A 9,974-nucleotide genomic window follows, 5' to 3' on the forward strand; every position below is an offset into this window, starting at 1 on the left:
TCTTCTAATGCTACTCTCCAGAGATGTCATGGAGAAGATCCCTATATAGACCACCTCCCTGGGCATCTCTGGGTCTTCCATCATGTCTCCACATTAACTTCTGGATGTTGACCTAGAATTACTCTGGAGGACATGATGATTTGTAGAGAGGTGTTCCCAATGTTTTTAATGAAGTGTCTTTGCTCGGGGTCTCACGCCTCTAGCATCAACAAATGTGGAGGTCTGGTTGAACTTCAACCACCAAGCCATTCCAAGAGTGTGTCCCATAGTCTCTGGACATGAGAGAAGGATTAATAGGATCTCCCTAGGAGCATCTAGGTCCTCTAATGCTGCTCTCCAAAGTTCTCCTGGAGAAGATCCCTATATGGAACACCTCCCTGGGCATCTCTGGGTCTTCCATCGCATCTCCACATCAACTTCTGTATGTTGACCTAGAATGACTCTGGAGGACATGTGGAGGTCTGGTTGAACCTCAAGCACCAAACCATTCCAAGATTGTGTCCCATAGTCTCTGGACATGAGAGAAGGATTAATAGGATCTCCCTAGGAGCATCTAGGTCCTCTGATGCTACTCTCCAGAGTTGTCCTGGAGAAGATCCCTATATGGAATACCTCCCTGGGCATCTCTGGGTCTTCCATCGCGTCTCCACATCAACTTCTGTATGTTGACCCAGAATTACTCTGGAGGACATGATGATTTGTAGAGAGGTGTTCCCAATTTCCAAGATTGTGTCCCATAGTCTCTGGATACGTTTCTAAGGATAGAGGCGTCAAGGCTACACGGCCAAAGGAGGCTTTGAGAGCCGACTTGTGTTGTTCCTTCTTCTCGGAGGTTCATCTGGTTGACGTTCACCAGAGCTGGCCATCCTGAGGAGTTCTGGGAGCGCCTTGCAGTAGCTCTGGCGATTAACTCTGAGTTTAGAGGTTTCGTTTCCCCCCCCTTTCTGCCTTCATGACAAATCCGACCTCTACGGTAGGGACTGAAAGAGCTGTTTGTTTTTTCAGCTGACTTGTTGGAACTGGGGCCGGTCTGTTGGACGCACCATAAATGAGCTGAGGTTTTACGAACTGCAAAACAGCAAGGGCCTTTTCCAGGAAGCAAGGCAACTTCTTTTTTTTGGAGGGAGGGGGGAGCCTTTGATCTCACAAACTCCTTTAAAATAAGAAATCCTAACTATTTGAGGGAACACACATTGGCCTGTCCTTGTTTAATTGAAAGTGCCAGCAAACCCCCCCCCCCCCACCCACCCAAAAAAATACATTCAAAGTCTGGCATGTTACATTTTTTTAAGTAACATGTTCCAGTTACTCCATATTAATTTTCCTATCTTGTCTACACTCAGGTTCCACCTACTCTGCCATTTAATGCAGTGTAGACCCAAATATTGCAGTGTAGACTCACATACTGCAGTGTAGACCCAAATATTGCAGCGTAAATTCATGAGGGAGGGCGGGTTATAAATATTTATTATTATTATTATTATTATTATTAATAATAATAATAATAATAATAATAATAATGCATAGACTTATATAATGCAATGTAGACTCACATACTGCAGTGTAGACCCAAATATTTCATTGTAGACTAATATGACGCATAGACTTATATAATGCAATGTAAACTCCTATAATGCATCATAGACTCATATAACGCATAAACTGAGATAATGCAATGTAAACTCATATAATGCATAGTCATATACTGCAGTGTAGACCCAAATATTGCAGTGTAGACACATATAATGCATAGACATATATGATGCAATGTAGACTCATATAATGCAGCGTATATTCATATAATAGTCAGTGTAGACTCATATAGGAGCCCCTGGTGGCGCAGCGTATTAAAGTGCTGAGCTGCTGAACTTGCAGACCAAAAGGTCGCAGGTTCGAATCCAGGGAGTGGAGTGAGCACCTGCTGTTAGCCCCAGCTTCTGCCAACCTAGCAGTTCAAAAACATGCCAATGTGAGTAGATCAATAGGTACTGCTCCGGCGGGAAGGTAATAGCGCTCAATGCAGTCATGCCAGTGGCCACATGACTTTGGAGGTGTCTATGGACAACACCGGCTCTTTGGCTTAGAAATGGAGATGAGCACCAACCCCCAGAGTGTGAGTAGATCAATAGGTACTGCTCCGGCGGGAAGGTAACAGCATTCCATGCAGTCATGCCAGTGGCCACATGACCGTGGAGGTGTCTAGGGACAACGCCGGCTCTTCGGCTTAGAAATGGAGATGAGCACCAACCCCCAGAGTCGGACATGACTGGACTTAACGTCAGGGGAAACCTTGACCTTAGACTCATATAATGCAGTTTGTTGGATTCCATTATATGAATTTAACTGATCATATAGCACAGTTTGAAACTACATTATACACAGCAGTGTAGATGAGGCCTCAGATGTTGCTTGACCATATGTGTCCCAATGTTCACTTATGAAATGCTGCCGGATCCTGACGTATTTGTCTCCTTTCTCTCCATTTGTTCTATAATTTTAATAATAGCATTTAAAAACATATGGAAATTTGGGTACCAGAAGGATAAAGGGAGGAGAGAAAGAAGCAAGTCGTAGGGGGGGGGGGGGGGAATCAAGACTTTTCCCAAAGTCAGGGATGATTGATAGGGCTCAATCAGGCAGGGCTCGGGCCCTCTGCCCTTCTGGCCAAGGCAGCCCTTTTTCTTGCTCGCATCACGTCTGGATTCTGGGTGGGCAACTTTCCTTTTCTTCGGTAAGGATCAGGGGTGGGAAAACAAGCCCAGGATGGCTCTCCCTAAGGTTTTGGGTTTAACTGGCCACATCTGGCTTTCATATCGGGAGAAATAAATAGCAGACCTAATTAATCCTTGGTGACTCCCCAGCTCCTCGGAGGAGGAGGAGGAGGAGGAGGAGGCCGCTTCTAATTACAACTCCAGCCGGGGACGAGGGTCCAGGGCGAGACCCCCACTGCTGTCCCCGGGGTGGGAAAGGGAGGAGCTCCAGGGCCGGAAAATAACAACAACAACAACAACAACAAAAACAACAACAACAACAACAATAATAATAACTGCAAAAGGCCACCCTACTGGGATCTGCACGCATCATCCAAAAATACATCACACAGTCCTAGACACTTGGGAAGTGTTCGACTTGTCCAGGAACTTTCAGTGCAATGTTTTGTTGTGCCAACAAAACAACAAAACATGATGATGATGATGATGATTATTATTATTATTATTATTTTATTGTATGACACAGCAAACAAGATGGATATGCTGGATTTCATATCACAAAATCACAAGTCGAACACTTCCCAAGTATCTAGGACTGTGTGATGTATTTTCGGATGATGCGCGCAGATCCCAGTAGGGTGGCCTATTGCAGTTGGCAGATCGTAATTTTGTCAATGTCTATGGTTTCCAAATGCTGGCTGAGATCTTTTGGCATGGCACCCAGTGTGCCCATCACCACCGGGACCACCTGCACTGGTTTCTGCCAGAATCTTTGAAGTTCAATCTTGAGGTCCTGATAGCGGCTGAGTTTTTCCTGTTGTTTTCCGTCAATGCAACTGTCACCTGGGATGGCAACATCAATGATCCAAACCTTGTTCTTTTCCACAACTGTGATGTCTGGTGTCTTGTGTTCCAGAACTTTGTCAGTCTGGATTCAACAAAACAACAAAACATTATTATTATTATTATTATTATTATTATTATTATTATTATTATTATTAAAGTAGCAGTTAAAACCATTTCTGTCAGCAACAAGCCAGAGACAGCAGCCAATCAGAATTCTGGCTCCTGGCACGCTCAGCCAATCAGCTGCCGACACATACTTTTCATTCAACACATTACATCATGGTGCCTTTTACAAATCCCCACAAAATATGGCAATGGATAAAAATGGTAAGTCGTAAGATGTACAGTCCGTTGTGACCATAGCACGCTTGGAACTGACACGACACCAGATTTGAAGCCACTTCTTCCAATATTGACACAAAGGTTCTATTGAGAGGCCTTGGCGCAGACCTGGGAGAGAAGCTGCCAACCCCAATGACATGGATCTTGGGTTGTGCGAAGCAGCCTGGTCTTCGTCACGGGTATCAGAAGGTGCACTTGTCCTGTCAATTGCGCGTAATGAGAAAGGAAAGGGCACAAGAAAGCAAAGCAAACCCCAACTTAGGCAGCAACGATGCGTCCAAGGCTGGCTAAATTGGTAATGAAGGGGTTGCTAAATACGGCCCAGATGCCTGGGAAACAGGCGCAGTCTTTGCCGGAGGAAGCCCTGCCACGGACTATGCGCTGGGGCCGAGCATGAGTTGCGAGGCATGTGCTGAAACGTAAGCTTAATGGCAATTTGGAAATGGGTCAAGGGGGCTTTGCGGTGTGAGCTCCGCCTGGATTCAATCAGCAAGCCAACGGCTTGTGTTTCTCTGATATAATCAAAGAATTAGTCAAATTGTCTAAGCGAGACTTTCCCTGTCTCGGGGCTTTTCGTCGCTTCTGGATTTTGGAAGAGAGGTACCCGTATATACTCGAGTATAAGCCGACCCGAATATAAGCCGAGGCACCTCATTTTACCACAAAAAAAACTGGGAAAACATTGACTCCAATATAAGCCGAGAGTGGTAAATTTCAGACATAAAAATAGATACCAATAAAATTACATTAAATGAGGCATCAGTAGGTTAAATGTTTTTGAATATTTACATCAAGGTCAAATTTAAGATAAGACTGTCCAACTCTGATCAAATCATTATTCTCATCTTCTTCAATGCAAATGTGCTTGTGTATCCTTTTAATGATAATAATAGAGTAAAATAATACATGTAATAATAATTATAAATAATAATTTATAAATTATAAATAATACAAGTACAGTAGAGTCTCACTTATCCAAAACTCGCTTATCCAACGTTCTGGATTATCCAACGCATTTTTGTAGTCAATGTTTTCAATACATCGTGATATTTTGGTGCTAAATTCGTAAATACAGTAATTACTACATAGCATTACTGTGTATTGAACTACTTTTTCTGTCAAATTTGTTGTATAACATGATGTTTTGGTGCTTCATTTGCAAAATCATAACCTAATTTGATGTTTAATTGGCTTCTCCTTACTCTCTCCTTATTATCCAACATATTCGCTTATCCAACGTTCTGCTGGCCTGTTTATGTTGGATAAGTGAGACTCTACTGTATATGTTGTTTGCTGTTTTATCCGGGCTTGGCCCCACGTAAGCAGCCCCGAGTCCCTTCAGGGAGATGGAGGTGGGGTATAAAAATAAATTATTATTATTATTATTATTATTATTATTATTATTATTATTATCTTTATGCTTGAGGATCCATGGCCACCTTTCGAGATTCTCATCTTCTTCTGACCGATTGTTCCAAAGTGTAGCTATTTTGATGTCTTCATCTTCCACTTTGCTGAATCCTGACATAAAAAAACGATACAGCGAAGGCTGGAAAAATCTGCCCTTTCTGCTTTGCTCTCTTTCTCTCGTCTTCTCTTTTTTCTCCCCAGGAGCAATGCAATAATGCTAATGGAGGGGAGAATGGGAAAGAGGAAATGTTTCGCTAACGTGGAGAATTTCTGGCCGGCGCACTTTTCTGAGGCCTGTTTGTCAGGGGAAAAAGGAAATTGGTGGCTGGCTGAAATACGAGCTGCTGCAGCTGCAGTCCTTTAAATACACTCTTTTTCAGGCACACTGGCGCTTCAGTTTTGGGGGTGATTAGCAGATGCTGAAATGCTCCCACACACACACACACACACACATACATACACATCCACTTCACATGGGACCTTTGCATGCCGGGGTTTCCAAGCCGGTGTTCAGGTGATCAAGTGTGTGTGTGTGTATGTGTGCAATGGAGGTGAAATGTCATTTTCGTAGATGCAAAAAAGACTCCTGGCTCCGGGACGGGAAGCTAATAAAGGGCTTTTTGTGTGTGGCAAAGCCGGGCGGGTGTCAAACCGAATCACTTGCGCAACGTGAAGTGGCGCTCTGTTGCACCTCAGGCTAGTTTCACCTTGCTTTATACACCAGGCTGCACACAAGGTTGAAGTCTTTTGTAGTTTATTAGGAAATAGAAAATAAAATAGTTCTTCAAGAGCAAAAGTAAAGTTCCAAAAGATTGCTACAAAACAAGGCTTCAAAGGATAATCCAAGAAATCATAAGAAGTACAAAAGGTCTCAAGAGAGCATGACAAAGTCCCATGAACATGAATACACAAAGGCTGCAAGTTAATCCAGGAAACAAGAACTTGCTTCTTGACTTGAGCGAGAAGTTGCTTTGACAAAGGTTTGTCTCCCAACACACTGTTTTAATACCTTTTGCGAAGCATGAAAGCATTTCTTTGGCCTCTAACCTCCTTCTTGTTTGCTATTCTCACACTCCTGCAAACCTTGAATTCCAAATGGACAGCTCGATCTAGAGATTCCATTTCATCAAGGCCAGCCAGCTCATTAGCGTTTGTCTGCATGCTATCAGACTGAGAGCTGTCCTCCTTTTCTGAGTCAATTTGCACCTGGCTAGTTTCAGTATCAACACCATTCCCTGCCATGGGAAAATCTCTTCTAAAACAGGGACACTCTGAACCTGAATCCCATAATCCCCATCAGAGTCACTCTGAGGTTCCAGCTGAGTCATAACACGTTCATTGGAATCAAAACGTTTGGCCTCTCTTTGCAAGGAGAGTCCCAAACTGGATGAAACTTGCACCCAAACTGGTGTGTGTGGCTATAGTGTCATTATAGGCTCCCATTAAACCCTACACATTGGTGCAGTGTGTTAAAGCCCTGAGCTGCTGAACTTGCAGACCGAAAGGTTGCAGGTTCAAATCCAGGGAGCAGAGTGAGCGCATGCTGTTAGTCCCAGCTTCTGCCAACCTAGCAGTTTGAAAACATGCAAATGTGAGTAGATCAATAGGTACTGCTCTGGTAGGAAGGTAATGGTGCTCCATGCAGTCATGTTGTGACTCAGCTGGAACCTCAGATTGACTCTGATGAGGATGATGGGATTCAGGTTTAAAATACAGGTTTGAAATGTCCCTGTTGTAGAAGATGAGGAACAAGTTCATTTTCCCACAGCAAGGAGTGATGTTGATGATACTGAAACCAGCCAGGTGCAAATGGACTTGGAAAAGGAGGACACTAGTTCTCAGTCTGATAATGAGGCTCAGAAAACTAAAGAGCAGGCTGACCTTGATGAAACGGAATCTTTAGATCGAGCTGACCGTTTGGAATTCAGGGTTCGGAGGAGTGTGAGAATTGCAAACAAGAGGGAGGTTAGAGGCCGGAGAAATGCCTTCATGGACAATGCCGGCTCTTCGGCTTAGAAACAGAGATGAGCACCAACCTCCAGAGTGTGAGTAGATCAATAGGTACCACTTACCAAATGACAGCTCCTAGGACTCCATAGCATTGAGACATGGCAGTTAAAGTGGCATCGAACTGCATTATTTCAGACACTCATGTGAACAATTTTGGGATTTTTTTAGCATTCCTTATTGTTGTTGTTGGAGCCCCCAGTGGCGCAAGGGGTTGGCAGGACTGCTGACTGAAAGGTCGGCAATTCCAATCCGGGGAGCGGGGTGAGCTCCCATCTGTCAGCTCCAGCTTCCCATGCAGGGACAAGAGAGAAGCTTCCCACAGGATGTTAAAACATCTGGGCAATCCCTGGGCAATGTCCTTGCAGACAGCCAATTCTCTCACACCAGAAGCAACTGACATGAAAAAGAATTGTTGTTGTTGTTGTTGTTGTTTTGACGAGTTTCCTTTTCTTACAGCGGAGCTTCTACTGCCGTCAATCCACTTCTTGGCAAATGAAATGCAGCTCCCGAAAAATGTCCCACATGTGCAGCGTATTATCAAAATTAAGCTTTGGAAAACAGATCTCCCCCCAATTACACCGATGTTAATTCGACAAACATTATATTTTCCTTAAAAGCCACCATTTGTGGTTAGTGGAAAGAATTGTGTTAATCGTTGTTTTGAGGGCGAGCGGCACGGCTTTGGGTTTGGAGCGGTTAATGCTTTCCTGACACGGCTCCCGACGTATCGCGGTTCCAGATCAACCCGGATGCACGGCAAACGGAACGTCAGAGCAAGACCGGAGACATGTCCAAGGGCTCGCTTTGGGTTTGCTTCCAGAGCAACAGAAACCGATCCGAATCGCACTTTGCTCAGGAAGTTCGACGCAAACCTTTTGACAGTTGTGGAGATATCTAAACGCTTCCCATGTTTGGGTTTTGCCCTGAATTGTGGTCTGAGAAAAGGAGGAAAAATACGTTGTTTTCCTGACCCATTTCTCGTAGAGACTGAAAATGTCCCAAAAATGTCTTTGGCAAGGCGCTTTTTTTTGCTTTCCGCCTTCATTCCTCAGGGATGTACTTTCGGGATCTTATTTCTTGCTTTGTATGAGAACGTTCACTTGGAGAGGAATTTCTTGCCAAAAGCCCATAGATGATCCATACTTGTTGATTCCTGCCCCAATGTTGACGCAACTGGCTCCGAATCATTGGCTGCATCTATAATAATAATAATAATAATAATAATAATAATAATAATAATAATAATAATAACAACAACAACTTTATTCTTATACCCCGCCCCATCTCCCCGAAGGGACTCGAGGCGGCTTACATGGTGCTATGTCCGGACACAACAGCACAAAATCAAAACAAAAACAATAAACAAATAAAACATCAATAAAACATCAACATGGATAAAAACAGTCATAAAAGGTCAACACTGGGCATGGGCAAACTTTGGCCTTTGCTCCAGGTGTTTTGGACTCCAACTCCCACCATTCCTAACAGCCTCGGGCCCTTTCCTTTTCCCCCTCAGCCGCTTAAGCCAGCGAACACCTCCCAACAAAGGATTCCCCCAGGCAGGAAGCAGCCAGGCGTTGAAACTGCAAGGCTTAACAATGCTAATCAAGGTGGCCCATGGCAACAATCACACTTGCCTCCAACAGACAAAAGTTCTTTCTCCCACTCTGGACATCATTCCACAGATATATCAGCACAATAAATAAAAAAACAACACTCAGAAAACAGATAACACCTCCCAACAAAGGATTCCCTTAGGCAGGAAGCAGCCAGGCATTGAAGCTGCAAGGCTATTCAATGCTTATCTAGTTGGCCAATGACAACATTCACACTGGCCTCCAACAGGCAAGAGTTCTTTCTTTCTCCCATCCTGGACATCATTCCAGATATAGTAGAGTCTCACTTATCCAAGCTTCGCTTATCCAGCGTTCCGTATTATCCAATGCAGTCTGCCTTTTAGTAGTTAATGTTTTCAATTCATTGCGATGTAAATACAGTTATTACTATATAACATTGTTGTGTATTGAACTGCTCTCTCTGTCAGTTTGTTGTAAAACATGATGCTTTGGTGCTTATTTTGAAAAATTGTAATGTAATTTGACGTTTAATAGGCTTTTCCTTAATCCCTACTTATTATCCAACATTTTCGCTTTTCAATGTTCAGCCGGCTTGTTTATGTTGGATAAGCGAGACTCTACTGTGTGTGTGTATATATATATACAGTATATATATATATATATATATATATATATATATATCCCACGTGCCTAGTTTCCAACAGACCTCACAACCTCTGAGGATGCCTGCCTGTGGGTGAAATGTCAGGAGAGAATGCTTCTGGAACATGGCCAGGCAGTCCGGTTAAAAAATGCAATAAGTTGATTGCACAAAAAATCCTGCACAAAAATTTTTTCCTGAAGTTTTCTGCCTAGTTTTTTTTTCTGCACAGAAAACACGTTCTCTGTTTCTTTTCTCAGTTAATGTGTTTGTAAAATCACACGGACTCACACCTTGATGTGCACAATAATTCCTCCACCAAAACTCCAATGCTGGGGAAAACGGGATCAAAATCCTCTCCTTGGAACCGTTTCCTGACATTTGTTAATAGAAGAAATAATAACATGTTTGTTTTCCATTTGGGAGGCTGGAGGCGAT

The sequence above is a fragment of the Anolis carolinensis genome, unplaced genomic scaffold (genome assembly GCF_035594765.1).
Source record: "Anolis carolinensis isolate JA03-04 unplaced genomic scaffold, rAnoCar3.1.pri scaffold_9, whole genome shotgun sequence".
Classification (NCBI taxonomy): domain Eukaryota; kingdom Metazoa; phylum Chordata; class Lepidosauria; order Squamata; family Dactyloidae; genus Anolis; species Anolis carolinensis.